This window comes from Tenrec ecaudatus, chromosome 5 (genome assembly GCF_050624435.1).
Source record: "Tenrec ecaudatus isolate mTenEca1 chromosome 5, mTenEca1.hap1, whole genome shotgun sequence".
Lineage (NCBI taxonomy): Eukaryota > Metazoa > Chordata > Mammalia > Afrosoricida > Tenrecidae > Tenrec > Tenrec ecaudatus.
In genome coordinates, this window is record NC_134534.1 from 142,583,969 (window position 1) to 142,604,759 (window position 20,791).

Consider the following 20,791-nt stretch of genomic DNA (forward strand, 5'->3'; position numbering starts at 1 on the left):
TGTGAGTCTGACAAATTATAACGCTATCCTGATTGGCCCAGGGAGACATTTTCTAGAAAGAATGTATATTAGGATCTTTTAAAATGCAGACTTTGTCCTCTGTCTGGGCTTGTGAATGTTTCCATGTTTTGATTACATTAAAGTTAAACCTCGGGTCACTTAAAGAATGAAACTAACAAAGATATGTTACTGTCTCTTTCCTCCAAAATACAGTGTGAAGAGATATCCAGATATTACCTGCACTCCATCTGACCCCTGTCTGAAGTTGGGGTTCTTCAACGGGGTGAGTGGTTCTGGCCCCAGGCTGGTCTTGCTGTGTTGGTTGGTCAGGGCACACCACAGGGTTGCCTGCAATGTTGCAGCTAAGCATATGAGGACAGGACCAGGACACTATTCTGAATGTCGGTGGCTGATAGGGGTTAGGGATGCATGCTCCGATTGTTTTCCTTTTAAATTAGTTTTGTTAAGGCAAAAGTAGCAGGTCTGTGGTTTCAGCCAATCAGAATCTCCTTCTCATTTTGTACACTAAAGAATACATTTCTTTGATCCTTTAGAAATACAAAAAGCAAGAAACCGGATTTCTAAGCAACAATAATAAAATAATCTTGTAACTGGGAATTTTCAGAAATCACATTTTTTTTCTTCCTTTGTTAGAGACAGAAAGCCGATCTGTGGGAAAGGGTTCTTTAGGTCTGAGAAAAATAGGCAGCATTCATAGCGTATGAAACCTATCTGCTTCTTGTGAGAAAGAATAATTTTTGCATGGCAGTGACATTTCAGACTTTGGAAGGGGATTTTCTCAAGTGGCTTCCATAGCAATGTGTTGTCCAATTTGGTCTGGGAGGAGGCTGAAGTGAATTAAAATGTGTTCTCTCACCTTCCTGCTCCCTGTGTTCAAACTCATATACACTCACTCCAGGCCACCCCTCTGCCTGTTTGTTTAGCACTTACCTTTTAAGAATGATTTTCTACGTCTTAAAATTATTTTTGAATACTTTGTTCATATTCATACTCTTCTGTTCTGTATAGCAACTACTGGGCACACATGTGCCTGTTTAAATTAATTAAAATTAAACAAAGTAGAAATTTCATTTCATAGACATACGGGCCTCGTTTCAAAGACTCAGTAGTCACATGTGACCAGTTGCTATGGTGCTGGTCAAGTCTACTACAGGGCATGTTATGCATCATGGAAAGTGCTGCTGGCTTGTGTGCTTGACTTGGCCGCGATCTAAGAATCTTCCTCCCCTGCCACCTGTCAGTTGGTTCATGGCTGTTTTCTTCAGTCTGACAGTAGAGTGAAGGGCCGTCCTTCCTCCGCATGGTCGCTCAAATGCAGTAGCTTCGTTCCTCCTCTTCAGCAGAGGCTCTAGCCTCTTTCAGCATGTAGGCTGCAGGGTAGGTGCTGTGTTGCTCAGCACATGCCAGTGAAGCAGAGTGGCCTTGTGTCATCACCAACAGCACTGTCTGCATTCTCCCAGGTAACTGTGTGGTCACCCTGAGGAGACTCTGCCATCTTTCGTGTCCTCAAAGATTTTGACTCCATAGCTGTCTTCTCCCTCCAGTGCAACCTCAGTTTCCCCCTTTCCAGTGGATCCTGTTTCCATTTGCAGAGATGCGGTTATTTCTTCCATCTTAAAAAAAAAATTCTCCCCTTTGCTATCCCTCCTGACTCTTGTCACCTCATGTCTGTACTTCTGAGCGATAGATTGCCGTTGCTCTGGCTACTTGCCTGTGTGCCGCTTTCTCCTCAATTCACTGTTCTGTCCTTCGTTGCACTGGTGAAATCATGATGTAGCTCTTCCGAAAATATGTTATTTGCTTAGCTTTTATGAATTCTCGTCCTTTCCCTTCCTTGCCTTTTGTGCTTTCTCTTTTCAGCCCTCTTGATGTCGGTTATGCACTGGGCTGTTGACCTGCCGGCTCCTCTGCAGGAGAAAGACAAGGCTTCCTGCTCTTGTAAAGATGTACGGCTTTGGAAAGGCCGTGAGGGCTCTGCTCTGCCCTCAAACTCAAAGCCAAATTCACTGCCATGGGCGATGTTCTGACACAACAATGCTACAGGGCAGGTTCTGACCATGTGGGTTCAGAGACTGTAGTTCTTTACTGGAGCAGGAAGTCTCATCGCTCTCCTGTAAAGCAGCGGGTGGTTTCAAACTGCTGACCTGGTGGATTGGAACCCACTGTGTAAACATCAGGGCTTATGCAGGCTTGCTATTAGTCAGAATTAGCTCCAAAGCAGTGAGTTTGGTCTTTGGGTTTTTACTGTTGAAGTATCTCAGGGTTCTGACCTGACTGTGGTTTCTTAATTTCAGCAACTGTATTCTTCAATTCTAGATTGTCTAGTTGCTATTTTTGTGCCTATAAAATAAGCAAATAATAATAAATTAATTTTAGTCTTCTTGTGACAAAACTCTAGTTTTCATATATTCATCACAATACTTTAAAATTCATATCTGATCATGACAATATTATAGTTTACTTGTGGGTTTGTTTCTGTTGTCTATTCTTTCTCTTGCTCCCGTTCCTTGCGTTTCACAGAGAATCTGGTATTTTACATGAAAAAGTGCTGAGGCTTTGAATAATATTATCATCCTTCGAACAGGATTCATTCTGGCCTGTAGCAGTTAGCAGAAGGGTGTACCATTCCCAGCCAGCCTGAGACTGAGCTCACTTGAGGCTTGTTTGCAGAATGTATAATGCTTGGTCTTACTCTGAGTTATCCTTACTCCCAGAATATAGTTCTTCATAAGAGTCTCAAAGGATCTCAAAGAATCCCTCATGTGTTTCCTGAGGGATTTTCCTCGTCGCTTGTTCCTGAGAGAAATACTTCTCTCCAGGACTGTGAGAGTACTGAAAGTTGTGCTTGGTGCTTGACTTATTAAGAATTCAGAAATTAAAAAGGAACAATTTAGAGAATGTTGTTAGGGGTAAATAAACTTAAATAAGAAGATCAGAATAATTCCTTAGTATCTCGCTCCTCTCCACTGCTTTGGTTTTCCTAAATACCAATGTCTGTCCCCCTAACTCGGACCTGCAAGGTCAGCAGTTCACAACCACCGGCCTCTTCATGGGAGAGAGAGGGGCTTCTTACTCTCATAACAAATCACAGTATCACGACTCATTATGCTGGATCGAACTTGATTCTTGGCTGGTCCACCTCCCTGTAGACGAGACCTGAATTTGTACTGGTGCAAGCATCTCTTAGTTGTTCCATGAAAGAAATTCCCTCCCTGGCTTTTTGAAGGTTGATGGGGTCTTCTCCCACGGACACATTATTTGTATTTTTGTCTTTATCTTAATAGGATCTTATCCTGACCACCTTAGTGTGATTTGTTCCCCATGGTTTTCTGTGGGGAACAGGAGGATTGGCTACATAATGATAATAACTGATATAGAGAGTTATAGGGACTGCAGGGGTAGAGGAAAGGCAATAGGGAGGGAATGGGGATGCCAGGTGTAAATGATGAAGGCAAGAGGGGGAGAGAAGTACTAGAAGTGATCGTGAATGCACAACTCTAAGATGGAAGTGGTAGAGATGGTACAACTCCCCTTGATATGATTGAACAATTGAACTATTCAATTAAATATGTAACGTATGTACCTATAACGCTCTTGGGGTAAAACGAAAACAGTCACAGTTTTCTAAACTCAAAGGGGCAGTTCTACCCTATAGGGGACGCTGTGAGTCGGCATCAGCTTGATGGTAGTGAGCTGGGATTTTGAGTGGGGCCTCTGGTGGTGTGGCACTTTATAGATGAAACTGCTCATCACAAGGCCACCTCCTCTAACCCATTAGCTACTCCTGGTGAGAACGATGAGACTCCCTATTCCTATAAAGAATTAAAAGTCTTGGAACCTGGAGGGGCCATTTCTCTCCTGTCCTATAAGGTCTTCACCATATGGAATCCATTCAATAGCTGTGAATTGGATCTGCCCCCCTCTGGAACACTGTGAAATTGCTTCAGGCTCCACTGAGTTTTATTCCAGTGTTCTAGGTTTCTAGTCTCCTTGCTCACACTCAGAAATGTCAAATGCAAAGAAAAAGCTACGTGCAGAAAATCAGACTGATCACAGTGAACATCTCTTTTCTGTAGGATCTGGGTCCTTCCAGGTAAAGCTACTCTGGCAGTGGCCCAGTATCTTCTAACACGTCCTTTCTGTTTGCTCTTAATCTGGGTTTTCTAGTTGTTTTTAATAAGACCTTTCTTTCTTTCTTTTGACGTGGGAGCTGAGGGGTCATTTGTAGCCACTCATTTCTTTTCTTCTCTCTTTTTACAACTGCGATTTGGGTGGAGGTTCAAAAGGCAACTTGCGTTCAACATTTCTTACATATTGCCTGGCATGCAACCTCCACTGTGTAACACCTCTCATTCCACTCCTGTGTTCCTGTTTCCATTCTTCCTTCTTTCCTAACTAACCCCTGCTGACATCTGAACTTTGTCTTTGGGCAAATATTGTATTTTGACCTTGGTTTGTTTGGTCGATTGTTTGAAGGAGTTTGTACCCCCCAAGTGTTGTTGTTTACCTTTTAGATCTATTTCTTGAATGATTAGTAAGTCATAGGGGTGAGTTCCGTTCTGGGCCTGCAGTGTGACGAAGGCCATAGTCTTGGGGTTCCCCCAGTATCTAGGAAACCAGTAAGCCTGCTCTTCTTTATAATTTTGAATTTTCCTCCACAATTTTGCTTTCATTCTACCTGAGACCTTCTAATGTGACCCTGGCAATGTTTCAAGGCTACGCATAAGGGACGTATGGCAAGACTTGGTCTCATGTACTTTGGACATGTCGCCAGGTGAGACCCGTCCCTGGCGAAGGACAACGTGCTTGGTAAAGTGGAAGGGCAGCAGGCTCTCCACGAGGTGGTTTGACACGGTGACTGCAACAATTGTCTCAAACATAGGGACAAATATGACACACCTCCTGGCAGTGTTTCATTCTGTTATACATACGGTTGTGATGGGTCAAAACTGACTCGGTGGCATCTCAACAGCAGTGTGATCCTATTCAGAGCAGCTGGTAGCTGTTGCTACGTTCCAGAGAGTTCTTCTGGTTCCAGGGTCATGGAATCAGAGGTTTGTATGGTCCATTAGCTATTTGTACTAATTGTTTTCATGCATCAATAGTTGCAGCTTAGATGGTTTGCTCATAGCTTTTAATACTCAGTCATTATTCAGTAAAGTAGGCTGCCAAACATTGTCGGTTTTTTAAAAACAGTTTTATTGGCACTTCACCCACATATCATACAATTCACTAGCTCAATCATATCAAGAAGAGTTGTACAGTCTAATCTTTACCACAATCAATTGTTACAACATTTTCTTCTTCCTTGTACTTATTTTTGTCCATTGCTTTTGGTTTTTTTTTTTCAATTTTGGCAAAAATATACATAACAAAACCTTATCCAATTCAGCAACTTCTACATGTGTCACTGATCATACCCTTCATGTTGCACACCAGACACTTTCTTTGTGAGCTACGTCATGCCACTTGATCTGAATGTCCCCGAGTCCCAGAGTCCGTGTCCACTGGCCTGGTGATTCCTTTTCTTAAGGTGTTTAATGATGGCTGAGATATTTTCATAACTTTTTTGGGGGAAGAGTCTTTCATGGATTACAAGCTACTCTATCATGGCCAGATAGGGATATAAATAAATAATTTTTTTTAATTTGGGAAATGCTGGGTTTCTTTCCTATTTATTTATATACCCTCTCTAGAGTACCTCTTTCAGTCCTATGGTTTTAAAACTATTTGGGGTGGGGGGTTGTTCATAACCTCAGAAAAACCAACCAACCAACCAACCAAAAAAACAAACCCCTCTACTACTTCCTGTTGAAAAACTGTTTAAAAGTTTTGTAGCTCTGCCTTGGTCACTGAGTTCCAGATTGGCATATCCAACTTTTATCCCTGTCAAAGGTACTGCCATCTCTTGTCTAGACCTCAATATATTGTTTTTGCTGAAATTTTGATTGAATTATTTGTCTTTATATTATAGATCTCTATATCCTAGATGCCACAACTTTGTCAGTAATATGTGTTGCAAATGCATTTTTCAAATATTAGGCTCAACTTTTGTTCTCTATGATGTTTTTTATTGTATAGACATTTTAAACTTTAATACAGTCAATTGTATAAATCCTTTCCCTTTATTTTAATGCTTTTCACTTTTGTCTAGGAAATTCTTCTCAGTAGATACATTGAATACATATTAAATCTCAAGATCATAAATTGCTCTCCTATGTTTTCTTATATATATTAAAAATGTTCCTTTGTACATTAGTGTCTTTAATCCATCTGTAATGTAATGTAAGCTCTTCACTGGTATCCTTTTATTTTTGCCTCCTGTACTCAGAGCTATGTACTATAGGCAAGCAATCTTTTTTTAAAAAGCACATAAGCCATATCCTCTCACTGCCCCGTATAAAAACACCATAATAACTCCTTGTCATCTTGGAAATTGAACCCCGTATCTTTGACGTGGTCTCAAGGCCTTTCCAGTTTGGGCTCTTGCTCGCTCTTCTGTTTTCACCTCTTCACATACCGCTCTCTCTTTCTCCCCGTGGTCCAGTCACACTAGTTATTTTCTTGTTCTTCAAAGATGCCAAACTTATTCCCACCTCAACATCTTGGTGTTTTCGGTGGCTTCTGTCGGGAAGTCTTTGTCCTGGGGTATTTATATGCCTCGTCCCTCCGTACCACCGTGTTTCCGCTCAAGTGCCATCTCCCCAGAGTATCCTTCTCCGGCCATGCTCTCTAAAGCAACTCCACAGCCCCTCCTTCTCCGCCTCCTGACCCTGCTGCATCTTTCCTCACAGAACTCATGACTGTCTGACAGTCTATTACCAGTTCATGTTGTTATTACATACAACTTCTGTGAATGTTGTGTGCTGTTACTTCTGTTTCCTCGGTTCCTATAGCAGTATTTAACCTGATTTTCCATGAGTGTACACTCAAAGGATTTTAGCTGCTGTTGCTAAGTGAATGTTGAATGAATAAGGTGCACTCCTATGGACTCCCTGGGTGACAGGAAAGGTCAAACATTCAACTACTAGCCTAATGGTTGGCTGTTCACAGACACCCGCAGAGAGGCCCCTGGAAAGACAGGCTTGGTGATCTGCTTCTGAGCACTCACAGCTTGGGAATCCAGTGGATCATTTCTACTCTGCACACTGTGGATCGCACCATGTATCAGAATCAACTCAGCAGTAGCTAACCATAAACACCAAGTACTATGACAAAGGCTCGTTTAACTTGGCATGCCTTTACTACTCTTGTGGCTCCCATCAGATAAGCACTGAACTGTTAACAAAAAGGCCTCTGGTTCAAACCCACCAGCTTCTCTGGGGGAGAAAGATGGAACTACCATTACAGAGGCCTGAAAAACCCTCTCTGGGGTTTGTTATGAGTTGGAATCCACTAGATGGGTTTGGGACTGCTCCTCTGAGCTACATGATGAGTCATTTCTCTTACCACTTCTCCTACCTTTGAACAGTGTCCCATAGTATCGTCTGGCTTTCGCTTGATAGAAGTATGTCAATTACATAGTCATTCTACCTTTGTTCTTTTCTCATTAGCCCAAAACAATTAAAATAGACCAATACGCTGCTACATTCTGCTTTTTTTATGATGCCATATCAAAGTCTCCATTAATTATATAATGTAATAAAGCGAAGAAGCCTTATTTGATGATAATCTGTTTCGATCACAAACTATCTTTATCACAGAACGCAATAGCAGAGGTGTGACAGTTTTAGCATTAGGACGTACTCACCTGACATTGAGATGTGTTCGCGAACACACTGAACGTTCACGCTGTCACTTTGGGGGATCATTGTGTGCCAATGATGTGGAGAACAGAACAGTCGATGGGGACGGGGGGGGGCAGATAAACTCAGGCACTGCTATTGCATAGCACAGTCAATTATCAGGTTGTCACTGAGATGCCCGAGAGCATTAATTGGAATGAAACCATAATAATCCGAAGAATTCCCACGGAGTACCTGGCCCTGTAGGACTATGTTTTAGGATTTTGGTTTGGGAGGTCTGCAAAGTTCAAATTTCTTAGTTTACATTTCGAGGTCCTCATTTCACTGGAGGTTACATTGGTATGAGGAGCCCAGGTGGCCCAATTGGTTAAGCATTGGATTGCTAATGCAGGGTCAGTGGCTCAAACCCACCAGGAGAAAGATGAGACTGTCTGTTACAGTTTTGGAAACTAAGGGGTTTCTCCCAGTTTTTCTTTCTAGGGATTTTCTCCTCTGGTCCTGTAGGGGGACCATGAGTCCAAATTGACTTAATGCAATGGGTTTGGATGTTTTGTGTTTTTGTGTTAGTATCACAAACAGTAAGATGAAGGTCCAGAAAGAAAGACTAAAGCAAGAGATGATGAGAGGCTGAGTTAGAAAAGGTGGAGAAGAGACAGAATGAGGAGTTTTTTTGTTTTGTAATCATTTTACTGGGGGCCTGTGTAACTCTTATCACAATCCATCCATCCATCCATGTGGCAAGCACATTTGTACATTTGTTGCCATCATCATTTTTAAAACATTTGCTTTCTCCTTGAGCCCTTGGTACCAGCTTCTCATCCCCCGCCCCTTCTTCCCCCACCCTCCTTTCCCCATGAACCTTGATAATTTGTAAACTATTATTATTTTTCCCATGTCTTACACTAACTGATATATCCCTTCACCCACTTTTCTGCTGTCCATCCCCCTGGGAGGGGGTTATATGTTGATCCTTGTGATCGATTCCCCTTTTCTCCCATTCCCTAATCCTCCTGGTATCTCTACTCTCATTGTTAGTCCCGAGGGGTTTATCTGCCCTGGATTTCCTGTGTTTCCAGCTTTTATCTGTACCAGTGTACATGCCTTGTCTCCCAGATTTGTGAGGTAGAACTGAGGTCATGATAGTGGGGTGAAGGAAGCCAAAGTACTTGGGGAAAAGTGTGTGTTTTATTGGTGCTACACTGCACCCTGACTGGCTCATCTCTTCTCTTTGACCCCTATATGAGGTGTGTCCAATTGTCTACAGATGGACATTGGGTCTCCACTACATGCTTCCCCTCCCCAATTGATTTTGGGCATGATTTTGTTCTGGGTCTTAGATGTCTGATACCTGATCCCATCAATACCTCATGATCACACATGATCCATGTGGGCTTTGTTGCTTCTGAACTAGATGGCCGCTTGTTTATCATCAGGCCGTTAAGACCCAAGATGCTATATCTTTTGATAGCCGGGCACAGGAAGATGAACATCACATGCCAGGTTATTAGAACAAAGTGTTCTTGTGTTGAGGTTAGTACTTGAGTTGAGGCCCAATGTCCATCTGCAACCTTAATTCTTATCATTCTGGCTTAGCAATTCCTCGCTGCTACATTGCCCTTGATTGAGCCCCACTAGGCATCCTACGACCTTCCTTCCATTGATTTTAGTTCACTTGTTATTCCCTTGTCCCTGGGTTTGTGCCATTGAGTTAATTAAACTCATGGGGCCCTATATGTGTTGTGCAGAATTGTTCTTCCTAGGCATGTCTTTCTTCCTTTCTCATGTCTTTTTTACTGTGTAAAAGTTTATTGAAATTAAAAAATATATATGATTGTTACTGTTGAGAATATACACAGCCAAACATGCATTAATTCACCAGTTTCTACATGTGCAGTTGAGTGACAGTGTAAGCTGTTGTTCTCTCTCTCTTTTTGTCAATGTAAATATAGCTATCACACAAACATTGCAGTTTAACTGTTTATAGGTGTACAGCTTATTAACAGGGGTGATAATAATTGACTTGCACCCCTATGCTTAACCAATGTGGTGTTTTTACCACTGTTAGTCCTTCTTTCTCCCCTCCCCCACCCCTGGTAACCACTACTAAATTTTATTCTCTACAAATTTGTCTTTTCCTGTTTTTGTTTTATATAAGTGAAGTCATATAATGCTTTTCCTTTGGTATCGACTTATTTTTCTCAGTGTAATGTCTTCTGTAGTGTGTGTGAAAGTTTCACATTTCCTACTACCTGAGGAACGTACCATTATTTGTAAGTATCATTTTGTGCATCCATTCCTGGGCATTAGGAGGTAAATGTCCACCTTTCGGTCTTCATTTGGTCTCCACTCACAAGTCTTTTGGGTGTAATTGGAAGTGGGATTGCTGAGTCGTATGGCCATTCTGCGTATAGGTTGTTTTGGAGGGGTGTGTGGGAACTACCGCAGGCAATGCTTTAAACAACGAGGAAAGGTTCCGATGTCACCCAATCCTTGCCAATATTTCCTATTTTCTGTGGTTGTTTTTTAATCCTCCTAGTAAGAGTAAAATGGTATCTAATTGTGGTTCTGATCTGCAATGAGATGGAATCGACTCAATGACAGTGGATTTTTGGGGGTGGGATAGCTACTGAGTATCTTTCCATGGATTTGGTGATAGCTATACGGAGGTCCTCTTTGGAGAAACGTCCTTTTATGATTGGCTATTTGTCTTTTTGTTGTTACATTGTTGAAGATATATATAAATGTATATAATATATTTTCACTTAAATAACAGCTATAGCTGAGATTTTTTTTTAACTGTCCATATTCTCGTTCCTCCTATTCCACTGATGGCAGTCAGGACCATAACTATTAGTAGGAAGTTATTAGGCCCCCAATTATCATTGTCTGAAGGCAAAGGCATCTTCTTAATGGTTTATGTGCCCGGGAAAAGACCTTTTACACAATCACAGAGGAATTAGTTATTATATTCTTGCTAGATACATGCTTTCTGAAGATATTTTTCCCTGTTAATGGCTTGTGTTTTCAGTTTTCTTGGCAAAAATATTTTACTGGACAAAAGTTTTACGTTTTTATGAGATCTCCTTTATTTATTTTGTATTTTGCTGTTTGTACTTTTGTTATTACATTAGATAATTCATTGTTAAAAACTCGGCCTGGGAGCTTTGCCTTTGTTTCCATTGATTTACACGTCTGTTCTCTTAGCAGTGCCAGGCTGTTGTGATGACAGCTATATACCCAACAGAACCAAACCCACTGCCATTGAATTGAGTCTCCTATAGCAACTTTGTAGGTTTCTGAGATTGTAACTCGGCACCTGTGGTGGTTCCGAACTGTTGACTTTGCGGTTAGTAGCCCATTGTGTAGCCACTACACCACAAGGGCTTCTTATGTAGCTGTGTAGCATGTTTTGAAAACAAGAAAAACAGGTCATAGGTGTCTTCAAACTGGTCTTTCAGCATAGCTTTAGCTGTTTGGTGCCCATTCCGTTTCATACGAAGTTGAAAATTGATTGTTTTGTTTGTTTTAATTTTTGTGACAAAGGGTGTTTGAATTTTGATAGGATTATACTGAATCTATAGATTGCTTTGGATAATGTTAATATTTTAATAATATTAAGTATTTCCATCTGTGCACACCAATCATCCTTCTATTTATTTAAATCTTCTTTAATTTCTTTCAGCACTGTTTTACTTTTTTCGTTGTGTAAGTCTTTCATATTCGTGTTTGGATTTCTTTGTAAGTATTTTATTCTTTTAAATGCTATTATAAATGGGATTGATTCACTAATTCTATGGCTAGTATGTGAAAACTCAATTTGTTCTCTCTTTGTTGACATGGTACCTTGCCACTGTGCAATAACTCTCTACTGGCTCTAGGATATAGGGGTTTTAATAGCCAATTTGGTTTTACAAGTAGATTTTAACTAAAACAGATCTCCATGCCCAAACAGAAGTCCCATCTTAAAGGCCTTCTATAAAGCATAATGTCGCAGAAATATTCAAGGAATGAAAATGGAAGTTAGCAAATATTTCTGGAAAATACTCATGTGACACAGTATTAATATCAGACAAAAACATATTTTAAACCAAAAGTATAATACTGGCTAAAGACCCTTATTTAATAGAAAAGATAGTTCACCAGGTTATTGTTGTTGTCAGGTTATTGTTGCTGTCAGGACCCCATGAACAGCAGAAGTGAAGACTGCCTGGGCTTGCTCTGTGCTCACACTTGTCAGGTTCCAGCCTATCATGGCAGCCCCCATGTCAGTTCACCTTTTTGAGGCCCCTCCATGCTACCAAGCATGATGGCATTTCCACGGATTGCTCTCTCCTGCTAACATAGCCAAAATATGTGAGCGGAAGTGACGCCATCCTCACTTTTTAGGAGCATTCTGGCTGTACGTCTTCCAAGACAGATTTATTTGTTCTTTTGGCAGCCCATGGTACTTTTGGTATTCCTTACTCATACCGTAATATAAACGCATTGGTTCTTCTTCGGTCCTCCTTGTTCAATGTCCAACTTTCACAGGCATATGAGGCAATTGATAATACCATGGCTTAGATCAGGTGAATCGTAGTTCTTAAAGTGACATCCTTGCTTTTCAACACTTTATAGAGGTCTTGTGCAGCAAACTTAACCAAGACAATGCAGCATTTGACCTCTTGACTGCGACTTACATGACCACTGATTGTGGTTCCAAGCAAGATGAAATCCTTGAGAATTTCACTGGGAAGATACATTAATCCATAGCCCACATCATCTAATAACATCACTTTAAAAATATATAAAATAAAAGTTGACATAATTACCAGAAGGCATTGAGGATGTACTAAGTAGTTATTGAAGTATTTATAACATTTTTCTCCCAGACACTGATAAACAAATGAAATTAATTAATAAGAACAAAAAAGGTTTAAATGACACAACTTATTATCTTGATGAAATGGGAGTTAGAAGAGAATACGTATAAAATACATACATACAAAGCCTTAACAAACACCAATGAATAAAAATTACTTGGACAAAAATTTTTTTTTTAATTTCAGAGGGGAACAAAAAGGAGACCACAAACCAATGGACATTAAACCTCCATACATTTGGCAAATCAAAAATCATACTTTAAAATAATTCTTGAGTAAAATAAATAGTGATGACAGAAATTAGTAAATATCTTGTTTCAAATCTGGTGGGACATAATAAAAAGGGTACATGGAGGTAATGTACAGCTTTTAAATACAGATTTTACAGGTACAGGAAGACTGACAACTAATTAGTTGTGTGTTCAGCCATAAGTTATGAAAAGGAGAGCAAAGTAAACCCAAACAGAAAGAATGAAAGAAAGACAAGTGTTATAGAGACAAATGAGATGTCTTTAAGGGACTAGCAGAGAAATTCAACAGAGGAGCAGGTGAATTTCTTAAAGACTAGCAGAATACATAAACATCGAGCAAACTCGATCAACAACAGAGGGATCACAAAGTATATTAGAAATGAAAGGACCCTACTCAATACAGAATAAATTACTATTACACAGGAGAATACTTTAAATAACTTTATAGCAGCATACTTTACAAACATACCGAGTAACGAATAGAGGTGACCATTATATCTATGATACATACACACAAAACTCTTCTCCCAGCTGCAGACTTGGAAGCATAATGTCTGGGTTCAATTTGTTTTTCTGGAATGGAAATTTATTGATCCTACAAATACTTATTGACATATACCACATATCAGAACTGTGCCAGTGCTAACAAATTTTCATGAGGATGATGGGCAATGAATAAATCATTATAAAGATATATAGTTCAATTATGGTCAATGAAATATAGGAAATATGAGACTGTTTCACAGGGGACCCAATTTTATTAGGGCAAAGGATAGATTAGGAAAGATTTCCTGAAGAAGTAACATCTAAATTTTGAGCAGGTACTAGCCAGGTTGGGAGATGCTACAGCATTTGTAGACTTAGCGTACAAGGAAAACCTAACGCACAGTGATGCAGCATAAAGGAACCATCAGCAGAGTTGGGGAAGGAGAAGACAAGAATCTTGGGTTTATTTCTAGCCTTTGCTGTGTCATACAATAAGGATTTACACAAGCCAAACAAATTACATTCATACATCTCTATAATTCAAAAACATGTTTTCTCTTGTTAATGGCTTTATGAAAATGTTTAAGTACTGCTCTCTAGAGAAATGATAATAACATACATATAAAGGAAACACACCAGATACATTAAGAATAGTGGCTGCTTCTAGTGTTAAAAATGAATACAGCTGAAGTGTCTGTTGCATCCTTGCTTAATTAATGGCCAGTCCAATCCCTTGTGCGTGCGCGCGTGCGCGCGCACACACACACACAGACACACACACACACACAGAAATCCATATTCATGTGTGTGGACTTTTCAAGGAAAGGTGATCCAACAGGATGTGGAAATGATCAAACAATATCATTAATATCACATACAAGTAAAATTTTGCTGAAGATCATTCAAAATAGTTCCAGCAGGAACCTGCCAGAAAATCAAGCTGAATCCAGAAGAGGATGTGTCATGAGGAAGATTCTACGTATGTGTAGAAGATGCGTAATGGGAGGGCTCGACGCTGAAAACCGAGAAGGCCAGGAAAATGCTTGCGTGCTTTATTGACCATGCAAAGGCACGTGACCATGTGGGTCATGACAAAGCATGGCGAACATTGCAATGAACAGCATTTCCAGAACCCTTAATTGTCTTATGTGTAAGCTGCACATTGACCAAGAGGCCGTTGTTCTAGAAAAACAGAGATGTTTCAAACATCGGGAAAGTTCATATCAAGATTGTATCCTTCCACCATACTTGCTAAATCTGTTTGCTGAGCAGGTAACCTGAAAAGCTGGAGAGAAAGGCACTACCGCGAGCACAGATGCACCTTGGGGCCCAAAGCATGCCCGCTTCACCCCAGTCACGGCACTGCTCCTCCTCCCATGTGTGTGTGAAGCTGGGCAATGGGGATGGAAGACTGAAGACAAGGCCTTTGATTTTTGGTATTGGTCATGCATGTGAAATGTAGACTGGCCTACCAGAAGAAAACAAATCTGTCTTGGAAGAAGTACTATCAGAATGCTTCTTAGAAATGAGGACGTTGAGACTGCCTAAAGTGTAAAGGGTACTTTGGACAGGCTATTAGGACAGACCGGTACCAGGAGAAGGATATCATTCTTGGTCACATAGAGGATCGGCAAAGAAGAGAGGAAGGCCCTCTAGAATGATGGACAAAATGACTGCAGCGCTGGACTCAAACACGGGGATGATTCTGAGGGCGACGCAGGACTGGGAAATGTTTTGTTCTGTTGGGCACGGGTCTCTGTGACCTGGAACAGACTGGCTGCACCTGATTTACAGCAGCCATTAAGAACAGCATTGCTGATGGTGATGACCTTCCTGAAAGGAAGTATACAATCACTACTTTGCTATTTTCTTTTTCTACATATTAGTTTTACGTGACATGGCATTCTCAATGATAAGATACCAGGCAGAAAACTATAGAAGAGAACCTTGGTGATGCCATTCTGAATGGAGCAGTGGTGTAGAGCATGCCTCTCCAAGTGTGGTCTTTGGACCAATTCTAGAAGAGACCATTGCAAAAGTTAAGAGTAGTGTTCAAGAGAGCAGCACTGAGTTGGAACCAACTCAGTGGTAAGAGGTGGTTACTTTTGCTGCTGTGTGTTGTCTGAGCACTTGAACTGTGACTAGTTTCCATCGAGAAGTAGTGTAAGTGTAAAGGGTACACTGTATTTTGAAGATAATTTTTTAAAAATTAAGTAAATTGTTGTCGTTATTGTTGCTAGGTGCCATCAAGTCTGTTCCATCTCATAGACACCCTGTGCAGAAACAGCCCAGTGGGAGTATAAAATCCCGTCTTTCTCCCATGGTGGCTGGTAGTTTGGAACTACTGACCTTACAGTTAACAGCCCAACTTGTAACCACTGTGTTACCGGGAGTCCTGCCTGGCAGTCATTCCATAGTACTTTCAATAATCTTTGCCAATAAAATTTCTTTTTTTTTGCCAATAAAGTTTCTAAACAAGTTTTTCCCATTGGAAAGACAATGTGAGAGACATATGTTATGTAACATTGAACTTTCTAGTAACCATATTAAAAAAGTAAAACATAGGTAAAATTTAATAACATATTTTATGTAACCTAATGTACTCACAATCTTATAATTTTGATATGTAACCAAAATATACAAATGAAGACATTTTACATCCTTATTTCTTTTTTAAGGATGTATATAAAACATATCAGTATTTCTATTTTGCTTGTCTATTGAAATTAATCTTTTTACATTCTTACTTGATTTATAAGAACACAAATGTCCCAATATTTATACTTTGGTTACATATTGAAATTATAAAGTCGTGACTACATTGAATGACATAAATACATAACCAATTTAATTTGACTTGTTTTTTTTATTCTTTTTAAAGCATGGATCCTAGAAAGTTTAAAATTACATGTGTCTCTCACATTAGCTTTCTAATGGGCAGTGCTGGTTTAGAAATTTTTTATAGCAATTGGGCACTGTGACAACTTCCAAATGCATTTGTATTGTATTTTACAAATCTACCGTCAGCCTACAGCATCCTGGAGATGAGACATCAAATCAATTAGTGTTAGACCAGAGATAATTTGGGAAACACTGTCCTAAACATTCCTATCATCCAGAGTCTTCTAGGCACTGTGCTTACTGCAGGAAAACCTAGCTTGTACATTTCTCGGAGCACTGGGAAATGGTTTAAGAAAAGGCTGTCAGACAGATTTGGCCCTTTGCGTATGATCGGGTGCTTGGTAAAGATGTTATCGGATAATCCTCCCCTTATGCTTGCAATTATTTTGAGTTACACAGCATGCATTAGGAGTTGAATAAAGAATGTGCTTTTATCAAGTTTAGCTGACGGAGCAGTTGGGCATCAATAGTGTTTAATTTGAGAATAAGAAAAAGGATGGGTCAGGGAGCTGATATCTCAAATTAGCTCTATTGCAGCATTGATAATGTACTTAAATAATTGTCTTCCTTAGGTTCTGTTCTATAAAATTGACTTATTTTCCCTCAGAACGGGCTAGTTGACACAGAACTTAGAGTTTGGCACACGTGAGTTTGTGATTTACAGGGCAATTTTTCTCATCAAAACCTGGGCAGAGCCATTTATTTTAAAACCAATATTTATTTTACAATGGGAAGATGGAGCAGATTAAAGGAGCATAAAACCATGATAAATCACCTAATCTTTGTCCCATAGAAAATCTTTTAATGGCTCTGAAAGTAATGGCAGTCAAGCTGTCTCTTAGAGTTTGTGTTTGGATGGTTTACTAGCATGTGGGATAGTCGTGTAGATTAAAATCTAATTAATGAGCAATTTATAATTATTCAGACATGGTCTGAATGATTCTTTTTCAATAAAAGGTTTAATATGTTTCTTTCCCTTAGCCAAGTTTCTGATTCTGGTTCATGAATAAAGAGAATTCAGTGTAAAACCCTTAGCTGTTTAAAATGAAAGGGAAATAAATGAAATCTCTTTCAGCCTTTTAATTTAATAACCAAGTTTTACATTGAATGTTTAAGAACATTTATATTTATGTTTATTAGAGATTATCATGGAATATTGATGAAAAAAGTAATTTTATAAGTTATCTCATTTCATTTGATTGGTTTCCTTTTATAGCTCAGGCTATAATAATTTCTGTAGTTAAGAGTAATGAAGGTATATTTCCTTAATAGTATTTTTTGATACTATTCTAATGACTGTGAAGATAAATCTTCTAGAATCTTCCAAATGACTAAAAACATTAAAGTGGGAAATATGTATTTGAAATGGAAAGGATTTTCTTGTAGTCATGGTGAATTTAACAAAATGTGGCTTCAGTTTTATGAACTGGAGGTCCGGTTTCTGCCTCTAATTGTAGGCTACAGAGCAGAGATTGACACTTTCTATAAAGGGTCAGAGAGTAAATATTGTATGCTTTTTGGTCACATGGTCACTGTAACAACTTTACAACCATAGTTAATATATTAATGAATAAATGCATGCATATCTTTTGACCTCAGAATTCTACATCTACAAATATTCCCTCGGGAGCTAACCAGTTTGGCAAAGTGATATGTACTAGGGCCTCCTAATCCTTAATGAGAGGGAAAGCTGTTTATGAACTCTGATGAATGAAAAGAAATGAAAGCCAACAAGCAATCTAAATGTGACTCAACATTAATACAATATAATGGGTTTATGTATATTTGATTGGGGCATATTAAATTACTGACATTCAATTGTATCTACAAAATATAAATTGTATATGGTCCAACATAACATGATACATAGAAACATTATCCACCTATAATTTTTAGGTATAAAAAATAGAATGGTTTTATTCTGTTTTAAAAAATGTTTATTACAATGAGCTTATCTTAGCTCGCAATGAGAAAGATGATGCAGATTGAGAACAAATAATGATCATGCCATTTAAGTTGTAGACACACTATCAGGCATCAAAGAACAACAAATCATATCATTGTGTGCTAACCTCCCTGATATGATCACTGAAGACAAATGGGTGCATAAATAAATGTGGTGAAGAAAGCTGATGGTGCCTGGCTATCAAAAGATATAGCATCTGGGGTCTTGTGTTAGTCTGGGTACTTTGGAGAAACAAATCCACAGAAACACATATGTATAAGAGGGAGTCTTATATAAAGGGTAAGTGCACATAAAGAAAAAAGCCCATCCCAGTGCTGCCCAAGCCCACAAGTCCAACATTAGCCCATATGTCCGACACCAATCCACAAAGCCCTCCTCCATTTCACAAAACACACACTCTGATGCTGACTGCAGGAGGAAAGCCGAATCAGTGAATGTGTAAGCATCTGAGTGCTGGCGGGGGTCTTCATATGGCTGCTCCAGCACCCAGGGCTGCATAGAGGTAGGTCCATGTGGCTTCTCCTTGGGGATGTCTTGTAGGAAGTGAGCCTTCTCAGCTGAAGCAGAGAGCTGGCTAAGGTAGCTGCACCCTGGTCCAGCCATCACAAAGAAAGAGACCCGAGAACTGGAAAGGCGAAGTTCACTGAGCCATTTATCTCTCCGCCCTTCAGTTAACTCCACATGTGTTTATTGGCCAGGTTGACACAATAAACTTTAACTATATCAGGTCTTAAAGGCTTCAAGGTAAACAAGCAGCCATCTAGCTCAGAAGCAATAAAGCCCACATGGAAGAAGCACACCAGCCTGAGTGATCACAAGGTGTCGAAGGGATCAGGTATCAGGCATCAAAGAAGAAAACATCCTATCATTGTGAATGAGGGGGGAGTGGGGAGTGGGGACCCAAAGCCCATCTGTAGGCAACTGGACATCCCCTTTCTGAAGGGTCATGGGGAAGAGACAAGCCAGTCAGGGTGCGATGTAGCAATGGTGAAACATACAACTTTCCTCTAGTCCCTAAATGCTTCCTCCCCCCTCCTCTGCCTGCTATCACGATCCCTTCCCAATTCTACCATACAAATCTGCTAGACCAGAGGATGTACACTGGTACAGATAGGAACTGGAAACACAGGCAATCCAGGGTGGATGATCCCTTCAGGACCAGTGGTGAGAGTGGTGATACCAGGAGGGTGGAGGGAAGGTTGGATAGAAATGGGGAATGGAACCGATTACAGGGATTTACATATAACCTCCTCCCTGGGAGATGGACAGCAGAAAAGTGGGTGAAGGGAGACATTGGAAAGCGTAAGATATGACAAAAAGTAATTTATAAATTATCAAGGGTTCATGAGGGAGGGGGAAGTGGGAAGGGAGGGGGAAAATGAGGAGCTGATGCCCGGGGCTTACATGGAGAGCATATGTTTTGAGAATGATGAGGGCAATGAATGTACAAATGTGCTTTATACAATTAAATGTATGTGTGGATTGTGATGAGATTTGTCTGAGCCCCCAATAAAATGACTAAAAATAAATAAAAAACAAACAAAAATTGTAGGTACTTAACAATGGCTAAGGAGAGGAAGGGGCTCCCATGTAGTCAATCCTCAGTGGAGGATACCAGGACCTCCTGGGAGATCTGGGAGTGTTCTTTTGGCAAGGCCATTGGAGTGTGGTCATAGATTCAGAGATCTATGACCAGCCCACACACTGTATTCGCTCCCCCAGGTGACTCCATCTTCCCAATGCCTTTTTAACATTCAAGGTATCACTTGCACAGATTCCTCACGTGTCAGATTGGCTAGATGACAAGAATTTGGCTTTGCCCAGAGGGCATCTACAGGAAGGGAATGTACTAATTCTGAAATCTGGTCAGCGGTGATATTGAAAATTGTAGATCACATCTTTGACGTTCTGTTTTATATGTTGGTTTTGTGAGCCTGCGTCGTGAAGTCCACCTCCCAAGGTATGATGCCCCCACTCCCCCGTGCTTGCAGACAGACCCAGGGTCGGGCGGCCAGGCCCCAACAAAGGAACTCCTTCAGCTAAAGCTCCTGAGGCTCTTCAGTTGAGCCTGCTGGCCTTCCCCAGACAATGTTTGTTTCTGCGCCGTAGGAAGCTTGAGTCTTTTGGTTGAAACTCTGTCCTTTCCTAACTCTAAAGTTGCACAGTTTTTCGATTTTTGTCTCTTCAGTCTTGCTCTGCTTCCCGCATTGCTTCTTGGCCCCTCGCGGGATCACAGTGGGAAAGACAAGGGCACGAGAGACACTTTTGCTGCTGGTATTTAACTTCCTCCTGGCGTTTTTGTTTGATGACATTGATTTCCAGTGCAAAAGGGCACTCCACTTCAGAGCAAACCTGTAAGGAAGCAGAGTCCCTCAGGTCCCCTGTGCAGCCCATGCTCCTGTCCCAGCTCCAGGGACTGGCCTTTGTGTGGGACTGTGGGACATGCCCCTCCTGTCAGGTGCTCCTGGCGAGACAGCCTGCTGGAAGAAGCACAGCAGACTGATGCTATACCTGAGAGTGGCAGACATTTTGTGGATGCCCATGTTTTTTCCCATCAGC

At 40.4% G+C, this 20,791-nt stretch overlaps 1 protein-coding gene across 3 annotated transcripts in view; it reads left to right on the plus strand.

Annotated features, from left to right (window-relative positions):
* The window catches only part of FHIT (fragile histidine triad diadenosine triphosphatase), a 1,786,389-nt gene that overhangs the window by 325,211 nt on the left and 1,440,387 nt on the right, over positions 1-20,791 (plus strand). For all 3 annotated transcript variants that reach the window (XM_075550745.1, XM_075550742.1, XM_075550743.1), the window contains exon 4: positions 214-283. The gene's annotated coding sequence lies outside the window, so the exon portion shown is untranslated. The remainder of the gene's footprint in view (positions 1-213; positions 284-20,791) is intronic.